The sequence below is a fragment of the Pinus tabuliformis genome, chromosome 7 (genome assembly GCF_031772625.1).
Source record: "Pinus tabuliformis cultivar Carrire ecotype Pingquan chromosome 7, CPIR1, whole genome shotgun sequence".
NCBI lineage: Eukaryota > Viridiplantae > Streptophyta > Pinopsida > Pinales > Pinaceae > Pinus > Pinus tabuliformis.
In genome coordinates, this window is record NC_142293.1 from 1,889,117,922 (window position 1) to 1,889,129,440 (window position 11,519).

Here is an 11,519-nt window from a genome sequence, read left to right on the forward strand (position 1 = left end):
GGTGATACACCTCAAAGCCAACGAATCATGGATGGAACACCCACACCAAGAAGGTCGTCCCGACAGACTCGGCTTCCTGAAAGGTATAAAGACTATGCCTTAATGTCTAATATAATGAATGTTGAAGAACCAATTGATTATGAGCAGGCTAAACAACATGAACCATGGATTAATGCTATGAATGATGAGTATGCTTCTATTATGAAAAATCAAACATGGGAATTAGTGGAACTTCCTGAAAATAAAGTTCCAATTGAAAGCAAATGGTTGTATAAAACAAAATTTAAAGCAGATGGTACAATTGATAAATTTAAGGCAATATTAGTAGCAAAAGGATATGCTCAACAGGAGGGCATTGATTATGAAGACACTTTTGCACCAGTAGCTAAGTTGAATACAATTAGATTACTGATTGCCTTAGCCACAAAACATAATTGGAATATACATCAAATGGATGTCAAATCTGCTTTTCTAAATGGTGATTTACAGGAAGAAGTTTATTTGGTTCAACCTGAAGGGTTTCTCAAACAGGGACAGGAGCATCTAGTTTGCAGGTTAAGAAAGGCATTGTATGGTTTGAAACAGGCACCAAGATCATTGTATGTAAAGATTGATACTTTCTTTCTTCAGAATGGGTTTGTGAAAAGAAAAAATGATCCTAACTTGTATGTTAAGAAAGATGAAAAAGGACATGTTGCTTTAATATCTTTATATGTGGATGATCTCATTATAACAGGCAATGCTCACAAGTTAATTGAAGAAATTAAAGTTCAGTTGTCACAGGTTTTTGAAATGAAAGATTTGGGTGAAATGCATTACTGTTTAGGCATTAAGGTATGGAGAGAAACTGGTAAAACATTGATCACTCAAAGCAAATATACAAAGGAGATTCTTAAAAGGTTCAATATGATAGATTGTAAAGCTATGTCAACTCCCTTAGAACAGAATGCAAAGTTGTACAAAGAAGATGGTTCGAAAGAGGCAGATGAAACATTATATCGTCAGTTAGTGGGAAGTTTGAACTATCTCACTACTACCAGGCCAGACATTGCATACTCAGTCAGTATCCTTAGTCAATTCATGGCTAAGCCTTCAGGAAATCACTGGAATGCTGCAAAGAAAGTTCTCCGATACTTAAAGGGAACAGTGAATCTTGGTATTATGTATACTGATGTATCTGATGTTGTACTGACAGGTTTTTCTGATTCAGATTGGGCAGGAAATCCAGATGACAAACGATCTACCTCTGGCTATGCATTCCATATTGGATCAGGGGTCGTATCTTGGAGCAGTAAGAAACAGCCAACTGTTTCTTTATCATCAACAGAATCAGAGTACAAAGTTTTAACCAATGCCACCTATGAAGCTATTTGGTTGCGGAGAGTTCTTGCTGATCTTGAAGAAGCGCAAAGTGGTGCATCATGTATCAATTGTGATAATCAGAGTGCTATCAAATTAGCACATAATCGAGTTTGCCATGCTAGAACAAAACACGTTGAGTTACAGTACCACTTTGTACGTGAGAAAATTGAGTCCAAAGAAATTGGGTTGATATTTTGTAACACCAAGGATAATGTGGCTGATATATTTACTAAGCCCCTTGGTAAAATCAAATTTGAAGTTTTTAGAAGTCAGTTAGGTATTGTAGAGAATCCATTTCTCCATTAAGGGAGGATGTGAGAATAATGTAGAAATAGAATTAGTTATGAATTGGTTGAACATAATTAGTTATGAATTAGTTAGGAATTGGTTGCCAGAATTAGTTGAGAGGTTCATGTATAAATGTGATGTAATTGAGCAAATGAAGTGATGAAATTGGTGTGAGCTTTGTCTCACTTTTGCTGGTGTGTCTGTTTTGTTATAGTTTGTAATTGTTCCTCATCCTCATTTTCTCCATTGGATCGAAGCTTCCTCGAATATCTCCCCATTGCTGCATCACCAATTCCATTTTCATGCCCCCTGAAGCCCTCTGCAATCTGGGCCCGAAGAAAGATCCATAGTAAACAAACAAAAAACCCACAAAAAAACTGAAACTAGCAGAGGCGTAAGAGCTCTATTCCTCTGAAATTCCTCTGAAGCACTTCATTGTGAGCCCTCATCTTCAATCTATCTGGATGAACCCAGATCTCTATGTGGATTGATGAAAGAAAACCAGATCTATGGCACTAGATCTCCTTATTCTAAGCATAGCTACCAAGTTCGGCCGTACTGGTCAAAAAAATTCGGAAATACGGCAGTACGATTCGATTCGATAGCAAATTTTGAAATTGGAATTTGGTACTGTTTTGTTAACCTTAAATGTTTGGTTAAACTGATTAATTTATTACCACGATGATGAATGGAATTTGGTAAATAAAAAATTTTATATTAAAAAAATTATAATAAATGGTAAATGGTATGTTAGGAATATTATGGAATTTAGTAAAATAGTATGTTAAGAATACTACAATTATGATAAATGGTAAATGGTATATTAAGAATATTATAATCAGGAAATTAAGTAAAACCATATGTTACTAATATTACAATTATGATAGAATTTAATAAAAAAATTAGTAGTATAAAATTTAATATTTAAAAATAGAAATTTCTATATTATTTAATTAGTAAAAAATTGTTAATATAAAATTTAAGATTTAAAAATAGAAATTTCTATTTTATTTAAAACATAGATTTTTATATTAAAAAAAATTACATTTTCTCGGTAAAGATTTTTGCTAATAAAATATATATATATATATAGATATATATATGAAATTTCTATATTAAAAAGTATAGTAAAGTAAAAAATAGTAAATTTATAAGTGTTAAAAATAATAAATTCTTATAAGAAAGACAAATAAATTCTTATTTATAAATATTTATAAAATATAGTCTCTAATTTTTTCTATTTGAATTTTATACTTCCCCTATTCCCCAGGAGTAACAAAATCGAAACAATGAATTAAAGTTGGGGTGTGTTTCTCCCTTCCTATCTGTTGAGGTGTGTTTCTCCCTTCCTGTCTGTTTTGAATTGAGTAGAATGCATATCTGGACTAACAAAATCTACACTGTAAACAACTCTTTGAAAGTGTGTTTTATTGGAAACGCTAAATCTACAAGGAGTGAATTATGTTGTTTTAGTTATTAATTAATAATGTTGTTTTTTTATTTATTTTTAAAGGTTATATTAAAATTTAAGATTTGAGAATATGTTTTTTTATGAAATATATATTAGAATATAGATTTTTTTTTTTTAATTTAAAAATAATTTAATCTTGAAAGATCTTTACTTCCGAATTTTTTTAGTATTGTATTTTTGGTAATCTAATTTTTTCCATATCAAATCGAATTCGAATTCGTATTCGAATTCGTATTCGAATTTGAATTTGGTAACTATGATTCTAAAGACATTATAAACTTGTAAAACCTCGAAGATAACATTGTTTTTGTGGTACAATGGTAAAAAGAAGTCGCATAAAACTCAATGGGATGTCAAACCCAAGGAAGAACAGAGAAAAGTACTCTAGCGTGGGAGTGAATGTGTAGACGACGTACAAAGTCAATAACTGTGAACCAACCATTCACATGGACCGTGGTGCCCATGAAAGCATTTGGATAAAATTTATTTTAAAAAATACCACATTGGACTCGACATATCCTAGTGCCAGCTTGGTATAAATAAATATATAAAATATGTATAAAGATTTGAAACTTCTGATTTTTTTATACGCCCGTCATTTTGACATTTTTCAAAATTATCTTCAAGTTCATTGTGACGTGTTTATTTTAAAACGAACTGTATTTTACGGCTAAAATAAGGAAAAATGGGGGCAAATCCTATTTCCAACCCCATTGAAACATAAATGCTTCTAACATGCAAGGGAAATAACAGTTTTTTTGCTGCTAAAACGTCAAAGTCAATTTTGAAGGAAATATAAATGCAAAGAAACTGCTATACTCCCTGCATGTCAGACTGCATTTATGTTTCAATGAGGTTGGAAATAGGATTCGCCAAAAATGGATATACGGGTGTCAATTTTAAAGCCTGGCCGTATGACATGATGTTATTGGTTATTGGTGTGCGTTGCAGCCTCAAGATTATAACTATATATATAATTGATTAAAATTTATATAAAGCCTTGATTTCATCCTTCGAAATACCGTACTAGGGAATATTGTGAACTATTTTGTAATGTAAGCAAAGCTTTTGAGTTCCAAAGATTATGTTGAAATTTAATTTATTTACGGGTTTCCCTTGGCTATGAAGATGTGTTCGATGGAAGTATCTGCCCTATGTAGCCCAAATGAGTCTCTGAAAGTTACCAGAAACACCACTGGAAACTATTAAAAAAATCATGCATTGGAGTAGGGGTATTAAAGGCTCAGAGTATGTAGTGATAGAATATCTATATTTTTATAGATTTAATAGTTAAAAGGTTGTATAATAATGATATAATGAACAAAGGTTTACTAATGTGGTTATGTGGCTAAGGAGCATGTTTAACTATGAAAATTTATATCGTTGTATCAGTGCAAGAGTCTAGTACTTAATTTTGCACTTGTACAAATGGAACGAAAATAATTCAAAATTATAAAATATGTTTTTGTGTTCTATAACATGGTAAATTAAGTGCCCCCTAGAGATAATATACTGGTACAAACCTTGTAATATATTTAGCTCACACATGGGATCCTAGCACATGATTTAAGTTACAACCAAAAATAGGTGACAGTTTTGGAACCACAAAGTTTTTCTTGCTTTCCTTGAAAATGGTGGAGAATCACAAGAATCTAAAAAAAGGGGTTTTATAGAACATAGCAATTTACTTTGATATGAAACCATTTCTAAAAATTCATTACGTTTTAAAAGTTATAGTTGGTTCTTCGAAGTAGTTTTGTATAAAATTATGTAAAACCCAAATTGGAAAAAGATTCAAACAGTCATCTTTGGGCACGATTTCCGAGGCCATGGAAGTGAATTAGTAAATTCCAAGAGACATTTTTGTCAATAAGATAACAAATTAGACCACATAGAAACATATTTACAAAATACATCATGGTTGAGAAGATATGGTTAGTTCCTTAACACCAATTTGTATAAAATTGCATTTGTTTTTTGAGTTAAGGGGATTGGATATTATCTTTCCCCAATGAATTTTATGTATAAATATTGTTCCAAATAGCATAGATCAATAGAAAATTTTGTTCAGTATTGTAAAAGTGGAGGTCAATGATTAATATTTGAAGAGATTTAGAGAGATGATTTCTAACATATATTTTCGATGTGAATAAAGAATTGATCGTTGTTGAATTTTGGTACATATTCTTAGCTTGATCTGAGATTTTCTTCGGCACTAACTTCCTGGGAAGGGCCCCTTAGTGTGGATATGTTTTTCTATGCTTCATGTGTTTTGTAGATTAGCTTTACATCTAACAAATTATTTTTATTTTGTAATGAATTTATGTTAGATAAAACTTAGATGTATTTACTTTCATGCTCTCAATTTAGTATTTAGTATTTCCCTTTAGGTTTAAAAAGTGAATTCCATTTGATTTCATATTTTATTTGATATTTCTTTCAATTTTCATTACATTTGTATTTCTCATAGTATTAGTATTAGATTTGTTTGTGTTTGCTTATAGTTGTTGGTATTTACTTTTATGCAATGTACTTTTTTGCAGTGTGTTAAATGGGTTTTCATCACTGTAGGATTAAAACCACTAAAGGCTCAAGATATAATAAGCTACATATATACAACCACATGAATATTGTTAATGACAGATTGTGGTATCAAAATCGGATAAGCATTAGAGTCCCATAATCTAGTGACAAGTGATAATCTTGAGTGATTAGTTTTTTCTAGTGTTAATTGTTAGCATATGCTAGAATATACTCTATTCATGCATTTCTTGTGCTTAGATATCTCAGTTTTACGGGCCCGAATTGATAATTAAATGTTGGAATTAAAATACGTATAATTCCACCAACATTTTTCGCGTCATTGCCAACCAGATGCTAAAGGGATTAGATGATAATTGTTTTCACTAGTTTTTTGTGTGAACTTGGTTGGAGGGAAACTAGAGGGTGGAGAACATTGTAAGACGTGAGTGAAGAGCCACATATCCTCTTTGGTTGAGGGTCGCTTCAAAGTTTGGTTGTCTCTAATTGATTTTCTAGTTTCTTTTTCATATGTTTAGGATCCAAAGTTTCATTTTATTTCTTTTCAAGTGTGTTTTACTTTAGATTGATGCCTGAAAAGAAGAGAAGCCTAACTCGTGTGAACAGATAACTTGGTGACAACATGATTCTAGTAGCACGGTGGCACTTTGAGTACATTATTTGTTTGCTTTCCTTTGTTTTATGTTTGTTTCCTTCTTATTTCTTTAGGATTTTTAATAAGAATTCCATACACTAATCCTTGTGCATGACATGGATTAGTGACTAACAAAGCAATATTCAAGGATGATCAAGAGTTTAGAAGAACTCTCTCAAATCCTAGAAGCATTCAGGATCTCTTCTTCTGAAGAACAACAAATCTTGAGAGTTGCCCAAAAATTATTTGCCTTCCCATAAACAGTAGAAGAACAACAATTCCATGAATCACATCCACATGAAGATCTTTACACTTGCAAACTTCTTGAAGAAACTAAAGAATCATGGACTGCATCTGATGGAGAGCAAGCATTAGAACCTCAGATTCAATAATTTTTTACATGCCTATCGAGAGATCCTCTAAGCATGAAAGAGGATAATCACCTAATGCTAGAAGAATTGCATGGCATGCTAAAGGAAGATATGCCAAATGAGAGAAATAAAGAGATAAACTAAGAGCATTTTGATTTTATTGAAAGTTGGTTTCAAGAAACTATAAGGCCACACCACTCCTTCATTCTTTCTTACATCTTGCATCATCATTAAAACAATTGGTTATTCATACTTAGGTATGCATTGAAGATTTAATTCTAAACATAAGTATGAATACATTTGTATACTTGTTATACACATGGTTACATTAAAAATACTCATATACTTGAGGAAAGGAATTTTTTTTTCTCAAGTAGAATAAGATATTAAATAAGTAAATAAATGTTGCATATAGTAGTTAGTTTAGTTATAACATATAGTGCAACCTCTCCTTCTCATTTGTTGTATCAAGAATGTCCTAGTCTTCTATGATTGCACTCATTCAGTTAGCTTCCTAACAGTCATTCCTGACAACTCTCACTCTCGGTCTCGACTGTCGTCGTGCATCCCACACCTCTCCAACGGTCAACATTCTCTCGTCGTTGCCTGCCTCCAAGTATTGATACCTCACATCAGTCGTCCAGCGCTCCTAGCTTCCCTACCACCCTTCCCTAACTAACCTTGTGACGGCATCCACGACGAAGACTACAACACCGCCCCGTTGCCCACACACAATTGCCTCTTAAAACTGTTTACAGCCACACTAGCTCTGGCATAGCCATCATCAACTTATCCTTTGTACTTGCTCTGCTCATTACATCACATATAAAATCAAAAACTATAAATCTAATATCAAGAAGTATAAATCCAAAATCAATTTATATAATATTATAAAATTTATAATTAATATCTCACACATTTCAAATTGGTATATATAAAATATGAACTTTTTCAATTATTGATATTATGTTAAATATTACCTACTTACTAATTCACTATTATGTTTATAAAAATAATACATATAATACAAACTATTAAAATGATGAGCAAAATTTTTTAACCAACTTGTCGTACAATAATACTAATACAAGAGTAACCACAAATTTATACCCTCGGTTATCACAAAATATACCATTAGCCCCCCTGGCCTTATTGGACAAGGATAGCTATGGTTACCAGTGGAATCCCGTGGAGCAAAAATTAGGACTTTAATGAGGTGGAGAAATTGCCTCAACGTTTAAACGTCATAGACACGTAAAATTTTGAAGTTTAACAACTATAACTTGGGTTTACAAAAAAATTCGGCGAATTTTCATTAAATATAACCAAAATTTTCATAACTTTCCAGACAACTCTTCCACCTTTAGACTAATTAGACTAAACAGTACAAATTATACCATTGACCACATTGGCCTTAGTCGATCACGATAGCTATCGTTACCAATGGAATCCCGTGGAGTTACGCGTATTTTATATAAATAAATTACATCACAAAAGTTCTCGCTCTGGTTGAACAATATTTAATCTGGATTTGGGTTAATCATAAAATATTACCAAACCGTTATGGATTATGAGACTGTTGTCAAAATTTCTAAATTTTATAAAAAAAATAATTAAAAATTTGAAACCGAAGATTTTCAAAGTTCGTCATAATGTTGTCAGAAATAAACTGTGTTGGCAAACCCTTTTAAAATTCAAAGAAATAACCTAAAGCCTGTAAAACACCGCAAAATCTTTATACTCAATGAAATAGAGTAAATACACAATGAAAAAGAGTAAAGACACAACTTAATTTTTATACACAATGAAAAAGAGTAAAGGCACACTTTAATTTTTATACACAATGAAATAGAGTAAAGATACAATTAAATAAAGTAAAGTTATTTTTAAGTTAGACACTAAATTGGTGTATGAGATATTTTTGTTTTTGGGACAAGAGATATCTAATTTTAAAGTCACTGCCAAGTTAGGCACCAAATTGGTGTATGAAAACTTTTTGTTTATGGGATAAGGGGACACCAAATTAGTGTATAAGGCTTTTTTGTTTGTGAGACAAAGGACCCACCTCAGGGTAGCTATTTGACTATTAAATCTATAAAAACATACATTCTTTATCCTTCTTGATTTAAATTTGTAACTTCTCAAAAAAAACACATACTTTTAACCATTAAAATCACTTAACTTATATTATTAATATATTTTATAATACAACTAAAAAACTATATTGCATACTGATTACTTATACTCAGATCGAAGTGTCCGCCCTGTGTAGTCCAAAGAGTCTCCTCCACAGATTATCAAAATCCGAATAAAGAATGCGGTTGCTTAGAGCGCTTTTCTTATCCACAAAACAACTGCAGTCAACCTCTATTATTTATGGGCAGCCGTGCTCACCGTTCATCTTACGCAGGCATACAAGTATTATACCTTTCATCCCTCGCGAACCACTAAATTTTTGGCCAAAAGTTTGGTCGCAAGTTTCCTTATGGTAATCCGAAATCTGCAATCCATACATATCATTCATTTGCAATAATTTTCGAAAATCAAGTATGTTGAGGTCATTAATGGTGTTGTTTTTATGGAGGTTGTACTTACGGATTGGAGCTACGTGTTCATGGTGAATTTGATTACAGCAATGCTCTACCCAAGTCTAAGTCTCTTCTGTTTCTAGAAGCTCTGGGATACTCCAAAAAAATCAACGGATGCATGGAGGGCAAATTCTGGTATCACTGATGGACGTTTACAGAGTACGAATAAATTAATTCTTGGTATCTAATTTTATTGTGGTGTTAATGTATTATATTATTGTGTTGTTAATGTATTATAGATAATCTTAACTTTGGGAATTTATAGGTGATTAATGGATCTACGATGATGTTACAATGGCTGTTATCGCTTAGGGGGAGACCAGAAGATATCGATAAAAAAGATACCACAGAAATGAAATGTGATTCCAAGGATATGAGCATAAGGTATTTGCGTGGAGTAAAGGTATTTGTTTTCAATTTTATTTAAACGTGGCCTTGGAGTGCATGAATGGATATAATCCGTCACTGGAAAAGAACAAATGTTGTCCGTGGGGTGACATGGAAAGGTGGGTTAAGTTTGGAGCAATATGGTAATGCCGAAATGTTATTTTATTTTGGATATATTTTGTAAAGGTCACATGGGCAGATACTAAAGAGTTCATGTCTAAATTTGTCGAGTCATGAGTCTTTTTGAACGTGGAAGTTTATATTGTTGTGTTGTCTTATTAATTTTTGGGATTATATTCTTTCTATGTAGGGCTATTAATTTTTTTTTTGTAAGTCAGGAGATTATATTATATAACAGAATATAGTACAAAAAATCCGCGATGGCGGATCGAGAGCAGGAAATTACAGTGAACCATGCCTAGACCTCTGTTCAGAGTTTTCATCAAAACATGACTGTAAACAACATACCTCGCAGGGCAGCTTGACCTTAACTTCTTCCTATCAGCCGACACAACTAAGACAGAACAAAGTATGACAAACACATAGACAAACTGAAACAGAGACATAGACAAACTGTAACAGAGACATATATAAAGCCGAAGAGAGCCACACCGGGAATGAAGCTAGATATATTTTCCCATCTGGCTGATGGTATCCAGTCCCATCTGCCGCATGTGGGTGTCCATCCTGGCTTTCATTGCTTCAATAGTTTCATTTTCCTCTGCCCCTGTTTTGGCAGGTTGCGAGGTTCCGGGAGCTGCATTGACCGTGTCTCTCAGAATCTGGATGAGGAGGGTGAGCTTCCTGTTGACAACTTGAACTGCCTCATGAACTCTGTTAATCCGCTCCTCCAGAGTATTGTTATAGTTTATTATCTTCCCATCTGCTCATCTGTAAGAATCACTTCAGTAACTATGTTCTGCTTCTCCTTTTCCATAGTTTCCAGGGCTTTGGCAATTAGCATTTTGGTATGCCAACTTTCGGCCTTCGTCCTCACGAATTGCGTGGCCCTTTTCGACGGTGTGCCAGGGTCCCTTAACCAATCAACCTCTGCGGCAATCTCCTCAACTGTGCGCCCATCCTGCGCTTGCTTCACCTTCGCTTCCAGCTCCTCAACCTTGCGCTTGTTCGTCGCGGCAGCCCGGGTTTCATATCCTTGCCTCGCCTCCAACAGATCCTGATTTGCTGCATCACTCCGGCAACCGCTGGCTTCCATCCTAACCTCGCTGTAATTCCTCCAACCAGAAGTCCTCTCGCTCCCTGAAGGTAAGTCTGCACTATGAAGAGACACAGTAATGAGAACAGAGTGAAGACGCTTAGCTTTATAGCCTTTGCGGGTGTTGATCCTTCTGAAATCGGTCTGGATTTTGCTGAAGATGAGAGTATTGATACCATCTAATCGATTAAGGTTCACACACGCGAGGCTGATGCCAGTTGAATTAAAATGAATGTGGTGGCGTGTGAACCATTGATCAATTTTCCAAGTGTAATGTACCTCTGATCGATCGTTATGGAAACTGATGGAGTCGGACAGACCCTGTTTGCCCTCCTTTCGATTCCCCATGTTGTGTACCTTGAGCCTCCCTGATTGAATCACCGCGAGCATAAATGTTACTGATTCCTTTTGATACGGTTTTCTTCCAGGTGATCTGGTATTAATTCTCTCGGTGCTTTGAAACTTGTGGCATGATCTGTAGTGATCGCTGGGTTGGCAGGTCTGCCGCCGCCAATTAACCGCTCTCCCTGTGCGATCAATCATAACTTTAACTCTATCGCAGGTGTACTCTTCCCCGCTGTTATCCTCCTTCCGGTGCTGGATTTCTAAGCCATTATCGGCTAAGATTGATTTGAATCGTTTGCTGCTAGCCGAGCACATG